This window comes from Oncorhynchus tshawytscha, unplaced genomic scaffold (genome assembly GCF_018296145.1).
Source record: "Oncorhynchus tshawytscha isolate Ot180627B unplaced genomic scaffold, Otsh_v2.0 Un_contig_6045_pilon_pilon, whole genome shotgun sequence".
In the NCBI taxonomy this organism is placed as follows: domain Eukaryota; kingdom Metazoa; phylum Chordata; class Actinopteri; order Salmoniformes; family Salmonidae; genus Oncorhynchus; species Oncorhynchus tshawytscha.
Window position 1 is genome coordinate 19,615 of NW_024609192.1, and position 10,489 is coordinate 30,103.

General features: G+C 44.4%; 1 long non-coding RNA gene across 1 annotated transcript; it reads left to right on the plus strand.

Annotated features, from left to right (window-relative positions):
* Positions 1 to 671: 671 nt before the first annotated feature.
* LOC121844413 lies at positions 672 to 9,328 on the plus strand. The gene is made up of 3 exons (XR_006081978.1): positions 672 to 1,246; positions 5,976 to 6,063; positions 9,200 to 9,328. It is a non-coding gene; the product is annotated as an uncharacterized LOC121844413 (long non-coding RNA).
* Positions 9,329 to 10,489: the final 1,161 nt, after the last annotated feature.

Below are 10,489 nucleotides of genomic sequence, written 5' to 3' on the forward strand. Positions count from 1 at the left end.
TACTGTACTGTATATCTGTGTGGACAGTACTGTACTGTATATCTGTGTACTGTACTGTGTATCTGTGTGGACTGTACTGTGTATCTGTGTGGACTGTACTGTATATCTGTGTGGACTGTACTGTGTATCTGTGTGGACAGTACTGTACTGTATATCTGTGTGGACAGTACAGTACTGTATATCTGTGTGGACAGTACTGTATATCTGTGTTAATGTACTGTGTATCTGTGTGGACTGTAATGTATATTTGTGTGGACTGTACTGTATATCTGTGTGGACTGTACTGTACTGTATATCTGTGTGGACAGTACTGTACTGTATATCTGTGTGGACTGTACTGTATATCTGTGTGGACTGTACTGTACTGTATATCTGTGTGGACTGTACTGTACTGTATATCTGTGTGGACTGTACTGTACTGTATATCTGTGTGGACAGTACTGTACTGTATATCTGTGTGGACTGTACTGTACTGTATATCTGTGTGGACTGTACTGTACTGTATATCTGTGTGGACTGTACTGTACTGTATATCTGTGTGTACTGTACTGTATATCTGTAAGGACAGTGTTCTATTTGCAGAGTGTCTAAGCCAGAGATAAGACTGCTTTTTAGTGTACTACCCCTCTGTGTCACCCTGTAATGAATACCTGCTTTATGGTCCAGGGCAAGGACACCTGGCACACACAGGCAGAACGCCTGCGCGGGGTATGTCAATGGTTTTTACCTTTCAGACTAGAGAACAAAGTACACAGGAGAGACACCTGTGACATACATTATTTTGGATACACAATTCTGTGAATATTATTGTCAACACCAAAGGGCCTAAATCTAGCGAAACAACTACCTGGGTGGGTGAACAAACGTGGAGGAACTGGGCTCTGAGGATTTAATGGATACTGTTTGCCAAATGGATTGTACCTGAAGTCGGAGAGAAGGTTGTCAACGGAACTACCAGCCAGGACTCCATTTTGGAGAAAAGGTTGTCAACGGAACTACCAGCCAGGACTCCATTTTGGAGAAAAGGTTGTCAACGGAACTACCAGCCAGGACTCCATTTTGGAGAAAAGGTTGTCAACGGAACTACCAGCCAGGACTCCATTTAGGAGAGAAGGTTGTCAACGGAACTACCAGCCAGGACTCCATTTTGGAGAAAAGGTTGTCAACGGAACTACCAGCCAGGACTCCATTTAGGAGAAAAGGTTGTCAACGGAACTACCAGCCAGGACTCCATTTTGGAGAAACGGTAAGGTTCACATTCAGCCTTTCCCTTCTAACAGTCAGTAGAGAAGAGAAACCATTAGCTTCCTTCTAACAGTCAGTAGAGACGGAAAACCATTAGCTTCCTCCTAACCGTCAGTAGAGACGGAAAACCATTAGCTTCCTCCTAACCGTCAGTAGAGACGGAAAACCATTAGCTTCCTTCTAACAGTCAGTAGAGACGGAAAACCATTAGCTTCCTTCTAACCGTCAGTAGAGACGGAAAACCATTAGCTTCCTTCTAACAGTCAGTAGAGACGGACAACCATTAGCTTCCTTCTAACAGTCTGTAGAGACGGAAAACCATTAGCTTCCTTCTAACAGTCAGTAGAGACGGAAAACCATTAGCTTCCTTCTAACAGTCAGTAGAGACGGAAAACCATTAGCTTCCTTCTAACAGTCTGTAGAGACGGAAAACCATTAGCTTCCTCCTAACCGTCCATTAGCTTCCTCCTAACCGTCAGTAGAGACGGAAAACCATTAGCTTCCTTCTAACAGTCTGTAGAGACGGAAAACCATTAGCTTCCTTCTAACAGTCTGTAGAGACGGAAAACCATTAGCTTCCTTCTAACAGTCTGTAGAGACGGAAAACCATTAGCTTCCTTCTAACAGTCAGTAGAGACGGAAAACCATTAGCTTCCTTCTAACAGTCAGTAGAGACGGACAACCATTAGCTTCCTTCTAACAGTCAGTAGAGACGGAAAACCATTAGCTTCCTTCTAACAGTCAGTAGAGATGGACAACCAGGAAGCTAATGGTTTCTCTTCTCTACTGACAGTTAGAAGGAAGCTAATGGTTTTCCGTCTCTACTGACTGTTAGAAGCTAATGGTTTCTCTTCTCTACTGACAGTTAGAAGGAAGCTAATGGTTGTCCGTCTCTACTGACTGTTAGAAGCTAATGGTTTCTCTTCTCTACTGACTGTTAGAAGCTAATGGTTTCTCTTCTCTACTGACTGTTAGAAGGAAGCTAATGGTTTCTCTTCTCTACTGACTGTTAGAAGGAAGCTAATGGTTTCTCTTCTCTACTGACTGTTAGAAGGAAGCTAATGGTTTCTCTTCTCTACTGACTGTTAGAAGGAAGCTAATGGTTTCTCTTCTCTACTGACTGTTAGAAGGAAGCTAATGGTTTTCCGTCTCTACAGACTGTTAGAAGGAAGCTAATGGTTTCTCTTCTCTACTGACTGTTAGAAGGAAGCTAATGGTTTTTAGTATTTACAACACTCCCATTTGATTACTGTCTCTCAGCTTTGTTCCGGATGTTTTAGTCAAAGCTCTGTGTTTGTAAATCTTTAAGATTTATATTTCCGTTTTTTTTTTGTCTTTTTAAAAGCCACTTGAATTGTTAGTGGTACATAAACATCCAGATCTTTATCTGGGACTGACTGAGATGGTTTTTTACCAAATCATTTTGAACATCCTTCTTCATTATCACAAGGCTGACCGTTTCTCATAACGTATTGGCTGACTTTAGTGTGTCATAAATTCATAGAACAAAACTGACAATGTTATTAAGCCAATATCTAGGAGAAAATAGCCTCGTTATTCACAGCAGTTTAGTCACTGTATCTTTGTCCCAAATGACAGACTATTCCCCAAAATAGTCCCTATGGGCCCTGGTCTAAAGCTGTGTACTACAAAGGGAACAGGGTGTCATTTGGGAAGCATCGTGTATATTATTACAGAAAGCCTCTTGTGTAAAGCCAAAGCCATTACACATTTCCCTAAATGAGCTGAGAGAGACTAACTGTCCATATCCCCTGGTAACAGACCAGCCAAAGCCATTACACATTCCCTAAATGAGCTGAGCTGAGAGAGACTAACTGTCCATATCCCCTGGTAACAGACCAGCCAAAGCCATTACACATTTCCCTAAATGAGCTGAGCTGAGAGAGACTAACTGTCCATATCCCCTGGTAACAGACCAGCCAAAGCCATTACACATTTCCCTAAATGAGCTGAGCTGAGAGAGACTAACTGTCCATATCCCCTGGTAACAGACCAGCCAAAGCCATTACACATTTCCCTAAATGAGCTGAGCTGAGAGAGACTAACTGTCCATATCCCCTGGTAACAGACCAGCCAAAGCCATTACACATTTCCCTAAATGAGCTGAGCTGAGAGAGACTAACTGTCCATATCCCCTGGTAACAGACCAGCCAAAGCCATTACACATTTCCCTAAATGAGCTGAGCTGAGAGAGACTAACTGTCCATATCCCCTGGTAACAGACCAGCCAAAGCCATTACACATTTCCCTAAATGAGCTGAGCTGAGAGAGACTAACTGTCCATATCCCCTGGTAACAGACCAGCCAAAGCCATTACACATTTCCCTAAATGAGCTGAGCTGAGAGAGACTAACTGTCCATATCCCCTGGTAACAGACCAGCCAAAGCCATTACACATTTCCCTAAATGAGCTGAGCTGAGAGAGACTAACTGTCCATATCCCCTGGTAACAGACCAGCCAAAGCCATTACACATTTCCCTAAATGAGCTGAGCTGAGAGAGACTAACTGTCCATATCCCCTGGTAACAGACCAGCCAAAGCCATTACACATTTCCTAAATGAGCTGAGCTGAGAGAGACTAACTGTCCATATCCCCTGGTAACAGACCAGCCAAAGCCATTACACATTTCCCTAAATGAGCTGAGCTGAGAGAGACTAACTGTCCATATCCCCTGGTAACAGACCAGCCAAAGCCATTACACATTCCCTAAATGAGCTGAGAGAGACTAGAGACAATAGTAATGATGATGATTAATCATGGATTAGCTATAATGTACAGTATATTACACACACACACACAACCCCTGTCAGCAAGCAGGCAATAATTATTATGAATTATTATTACACTCCATATATAATGACATAACAGCAGTCAGGAACGTTATGAAGCGTGAAGAGTCAGTGGTTTTCTTTAATAAAGCTTGAGTGCGTCGGCTGATTGCAGAGAGAGAGAGAGAGAGAGAGAGAGAGACTACTACAGTTGAACTGATTCCCAGTGAAAAACACTGAGGCCAACGGAAGACGGATGGACCGTTTGCTCAATAGAGAAAGTCCTTCCTGGAAGAGCAACACAAGGTGAAGAGCAGGAAGACTGGGTCTTGTTATGAAGCACAAACCAGTCAGACCTGTCGAAACGTGTCTTACTCCTGAACACCTGGAGTCCAAATACAGAAGTCGTCTTCCCAGTTTACACATCATTTAGTCCATGTCAGGTGAAGAGCAGCTTTATGAAACTGTTACCAGGGGATACGGACAGTTAGTTTACTCCATGTCAGGTGAAGAACAGCTTTATGAAACTGTTACCAGGGGATACAGACAGTTAGTTTACTCCATGTCAGGTGAAGAACAGCTTTATGAAACTGTTACCAGGGGATACGGACAGTTAGTTTACTCCATGTCAGGTGAAGAACAGCTTTATGAAACTGTTACCAGGGGATACAGACAGTTAGTTTACTCCATGTCAGGTGAAGAACAGCTTTATGAAACTGTTACCAGGGGATACGGACAGTTAGTTTACTCCATGTCAGGTGAAGAGCAGCTTTATGAAACTGTTACCAGGGGATACGGACAGTTAGTTTACTCCATGTCAGAGCAGCTTTATGAAACTGTTACCAGGGGATACGGACAGTTAGTTTACTCCATGTCAGGTGAAGAACAGCTTTATGAAACTGTTACCAGGGGATACGGACAGTTAGTTTACTCCATGTCAGGTGAAGAACAGCTTTATGAAACTGTTACCAGGGGATACGGACAGTTAGTTTACTCCATGTCAGGTGAAGAGCAGCTTTATGAAACTGTTACCAGGGGATACAGACAGTTAGTTTACTCCATGTCAGGTGAAGAACAGCTTTAGAAACTGGGATACAGACAGTTAGTTTACTCCATGTCAGGTGAAGAGCAGCTTTATGAAACTGTTACCAGGGGATACGGACAGTTAGTTTACTCCATGTCAGGTGAAGAACAGCTTTATGAAACTGTTACCAGGGGATACAGACAGTTAGTTTACTCCATGGCAGGTTGACCTTCAGTTTGGCCACTATGTTTTCCTGACAGAAATAGTTTGACCTAGGGCAGTATGTTTTCCTGACAGAAATAGTTTTACCTAGGCCAGTATGTTTTCCTGACAGAAATAGTTTGACCTAGGGCAGTATGTTTACCTGACAGAAATATTTTGACCTAGGCCAGTATGTTTTCCTGACAGAAATATTTTGACCTAGGGCAGTATGTTTTCCTGACAGAAATAGTTTGACCTAGGGCAGTATGTTTACCTGACAGAAATAGTTTGACCTAGGGCAGTATGTTTTCCTGACAGAAATGTTTGACCTAGGGCAGTATGTTTTACCTGACAGAAATAGTTTGACCTAGGGCAGTATGTTTACCTGACAGAAATAGTTTTAGCTCGGCCAGTATGTTTACCTGACAGAAATAGTTTGACCTAGGGCAGTATGTTTACCTGACAGAAATAGTTTTAGCTCGGCCAGTATGTTTTCCTGACAGATAGCAGAGCCTCCAATTTTCTAAGAGTCTGGAGTTACATTCAAAGCCTACCATGCAAGCCTGAAAAAGAATAGGTTGGCATTGGTGAAGGGGTTTCTTCCATTTTGTACAGTCTGTGTGTTTACCTCCTCATGAACATGCTTGGGCCTACACAGTGCTCAAGCCTAGGCCTTGCCTACTGTTTCACCCCAATAAGAGTTGTGTATCTCAGGCAGCTGATCACCATGGAGCCCCCGGAGGACTCCCAGTGCCCGTTGATGTTCTGGGAGAGAATGAAGCATTGCAGCAGTTCTTTGACGGTAAGACATTCTATAGTTGTGTCCCAAAACAGCACCCTATTCCCTAGTGTGTGTGTGTGTGTGTGTGAGAGAGAGGGTTGTGCGAGTCAGAGGAAGCTGGTGGGAGGTACTTTAGGAGGATGGGATCATTGTAAAGGCTGGAATGGAATAAATGGAATGGTATCAAACACATCAAACACATAGAAACCACATGTTTGACTCCGTTGCACTAATTCCATTCCAGCCATTACAATGAGCCCATCCTCCTAAACCACCTCCCACCAGCCGCCTCTGGTGCGTGAGTGAGTGTGTATGGAATTATGAGTGTGTGTTTTTCAACACGTAATCCTTAGGGAAGTAGTGTTGTTCCTGAGGTGTCTTAGCTGATCCCAGAACATTAATGTCAAAGGCCTTTTCACAGAAATATGAAGTGGCTAAAGCTCTCAGGGTTTGGACAGAATTATCAATATGAGAGTGAGAGAGGGGGAGAAGAGGAGGGGGGGAGGAGGAGAGGAGGGGGTGGAGGGTGAGGAGGGGGGTGGGAGAGGGGGGGGAAGAGAGAGGGTGGGGTGGAGGAGAGGGGGGAGAGAGAGGGTGGAGGAGAGGGGGAGAAGAGAGAGGGTGGGGTGGAGGAGAGGGGGTTCTGGGGGAGAGAGCGAGAGAGGGGGGGAGAAAGAGAGGGGGAGAGAGAGGCTCTGATTCGATGTCTCTAACCTCTCAGAACAGTCTAATGATCACCCATCACTTGTAACGATCGCCCGTCAGGTGTGTGACGATCGCCCGTCAGGCATGTGACGATCGCCCGTCAGGCGTGTGACGATCGCCCGTCAGGCGTGTGACGATCGCCCGTCAGGCGTGTGACGATCGCCCGTCAGAGGTGTAAATATCACCCGTCAGGTTAGAAATATATTCAAAGAGTGATTCATCTTCCCAAAGTTACTACAGTTAGATGAGTCGATAGGTAATGTTGTGAGTTACTACAGTTAGATGAGTTAATAGGTCATGTTGTGAGTGACTACAGTTAGATGAGTTAATAGGTCATGTTGTGAGTGACTACAGTTAGATGAGTTAATAGGTCATGTTGTGAGTGACTACAGTTAGATGAGTTAATAGGTAATGTTGTGAGTTACTACAGTTAGATGAGTTAATAGGTCATGTTGTGAGTGACTACAGTTAGATGAGTTAATAGGTCATGTTGTGAGTGACTACAGTTAGATGAGTTAATAGGTAATGTTGTGAGTTACTACAGTTAGATGAGTTAATAGGTAATGTTGTGAGTTACTACAGTTAGATGAGTTAATAGGTCACGTTGTGAGTTACTACAGTTAGATGAGTTAATAGGTAATGTTGTGAGTTACTACAGTTAGATGAGTTAATAGGTCATGTTGTGAGTTACTACAGTTAGATGAGTTAATAGGTAATGTTGTGAGTTACTACAGTTAGATGAGTTAATAGGTCACGTTGTGAGTTACTACAGTTAGATGAGTTAATAGGTCATGTTGTGAGTTACTACAGTTAGATGAGTTAATAGGTCATGTTGTGAGTTACTACAGTTAGATGAGTTAATAGGTCATGTTGTGAGTGACTACAGTTAGATGAGTTAATAGGTCACGTTGTGAGTTACTACAGTTAGATGAGTTAATAGGTCATGTTGTGAGTGACTACAGTTAGATGAGTTAATAGGTCACGTTGTGAGTTACTACAGTTAGATGAGTTAATAGGTCATGTTGTGAGTTACTACAGTTAGATGAGTTAATAGGTAATGTTGTGAGTGACTACAGTTAGATGAGTTAATAGGTCATGTTGTGAGTTACTACAGTTAGATGAGTTAATAGGTCATGTTGTGAGTGACTACAGTTAGATGAGTTAATAGGTCATGTTGTGAGTGACTACAGTTAGATGAGTTAATAGGTCATGTTGTGAGTTACTACAGTTAGATGAGTTAATAGGTCATGTTGTGAGTGACTACAGTTAGATGAGTTAATAGGTCACGTTGTGAGTGACTACAGTTAGATGAGTTAATAGGTCACGTTGTGAGTGACTACAGTTAGATGAGTTAATAGGTCATGTTGTGAGGCGGTTTCAATTGAGAAATAGATAGTCGTTTGGCTAAATTGGTCCACTGTCAAGTTTCAAGTTTTTTATTAGTCGTATACCACGCATAACACGTATATGCATCGTCCAATGAAATGCTTACTTGTAGGTTCCTTCTGGAACAATGCAACAACAATAAGAAATAATATAAAATAAGAATTTGAAAATAAATGTCTCAGTAGAATATATATATTTTTTGTTGCTTATTAAGTATAATAAAGGAAGGCACAATTTGTAGATCTATATTTCCAGGTGTATTGGAGAAGGGGGGATGGGAGGGGCAGTGTATAAACCGAGCAGTGTAGTAACAGTCAGGTAGCAGCAGTTGTGATGTGTGTAGAATGAATGTATATCACAGGAGGTTGGTGGCACCTTAATTAGAGTAGATGTCCTGGATGGGTGGGAGCACGGCCTGGAGGGCCTTGCAGTCGTGGACGGAGCAATTCCCATACTTGGCCGTGATGCTCTCGATGGTGCAGTGGTTATATTTGGAGAGGACCCGGGTTAGTTAGCATGCCGAATTTCTTCAGCTGCCTTAGGAAGTAGAGACACTGTTGTGCCCTTTTGACAAGAGTGGTGGTGTTGTTTGTCCATGGTAAGTACTCTGTGGTGTGGATGCCGAGGAACTTAAAACTTGTGACTCTCTCTACCACAGTCCCACTGATGTGGATCGGGGCATGTTCCCTCCTCTGCTTACCACCTCCCTATAGGCTGATTCGTTGTTCTTGGTAGGTTATCAGGCCTACAACCGTGGTGTCGTCATGGAGACTAGATGATGGAGTTGGTGTGGTGCAAAGCTACACAGTCGTGGATGAACAGGAAGTACAGCAGAGGACTGAGGACACACCCCTGGGGGCCCTGTGTTGAGTCAGTGTGGAGAAGGTATTGTTGCCAATCCTCACAGCCTGTGGTCTGCCCGTCAGGAAATCCAGAATCCAGTTGCAGAGCTTGGTGTCCTAACCCAGGGCTCTGAGTTTGGTAACAAACTTGGAGGGAACAGTAGTGTTGAATGCTGAACTGTAGTCAATGAACAGCATTCTCACATAGGTGTTCCTCTTTCCAGATGTAAGTGGGTCCAGTGGGCCTGACATGCTGGCCTTGATGTGGGCCATGACCAGCCTCTCCGGGCACTTCATGAGGACTGAGGTGAGCGCGACGGGGCGATAGACATTTGGGCATGCCACTTTATTTTCCTTGGGCACTGGGACGATGGTGGTCTCCTTAAAGCAGGTGGGGACTACAGCCTGGGACAGGGGCGGGTTGAAGATGTCAGTGAAGACTAGCTGGTCAGCTCACACTCTGAAGACGGGCAGTATTCACTCTTTTTGAGTTTTCCTCACATCAGCCTCAGAGAGTGAAAGCACCTGGTTGTCTGGAGGAGCGAGAGACTTCCTGGTTGTCTGGAGCAGCGAGAGACTTCCTGGTTGTCTGGAGCAAGAGACTTCCTGGTTGTCGAGAGACTTCCTGGTTGTCTGGAGCAGCGAGAGACTTCCTGGTTGTCTGGAGTCAGCGAGAGACTTCCTGGTTGTCTGGAGCAGCGAGAGACTTCCTGGTTGTCTGAGAGCGAGAGACTTCCTGGTTGTCTGGAGCAGCGAGAGACTTCCTGGTCTGTCTGGAGGAGCGAGAGACTTCCTGGTTGTTGTCTGGAGCAGCGAGAGACTTCCTGGTTGTCTGGAGGAGCGAGAGACTTCCTGGTTGTCTGAGACTTCCTGGTTGTCTGGAGCAGCGAGAGACTTCCTGGTTGTCTGGAGCAGCGAGAGACTTCCTGGTTGTCTGGAGGAGCGAGAGACTTCCTGGTTGTCTGGAGCAGCGAGAGACTTCCTGGTTGTCTGGAGCAGCGAGAGACTTCCTGGTTGTCTGGAGGAGCGAGAGACTTCCTGGTTGTCTGGAGGAGCGAGAGTATTCCCGGATTGTCTCGCTATTGTCTCCCTCAAAGCAAGAACAGAATGTGTTAAACTCAGCTGGGAGCTTCGGTGGGCATCACACAGATGGATTTGCCTTTTGTAGTCTGTGATAGTCTGTGGTCCTTGCCACATGCGTTGTGAGTCTGAGTTGTGGAACATCAATTCAAGTTTGAGGCTGTGTTGTGTTTTTGCATCCCTAATGGATTTGCAGAGCTCGTACCTGCTAACCGCGCTGCGCCCCCACAGAGTCATCGGGATCCGTTCTGCTGACATTGAATGCAGCAGTACGGGCTCTCTACATTGTACGGAAATCTCCGTTCATCCAGGGTTTTTGGTTGGGGGTATGTCCGGATTGTTATTGTGGGTCCAACATCAACACATTTCCTAATGAAGCCGGTGACTGACCATGTGTACTGAAAACAAATATAAATGTAAAGTGTTGGTCACAA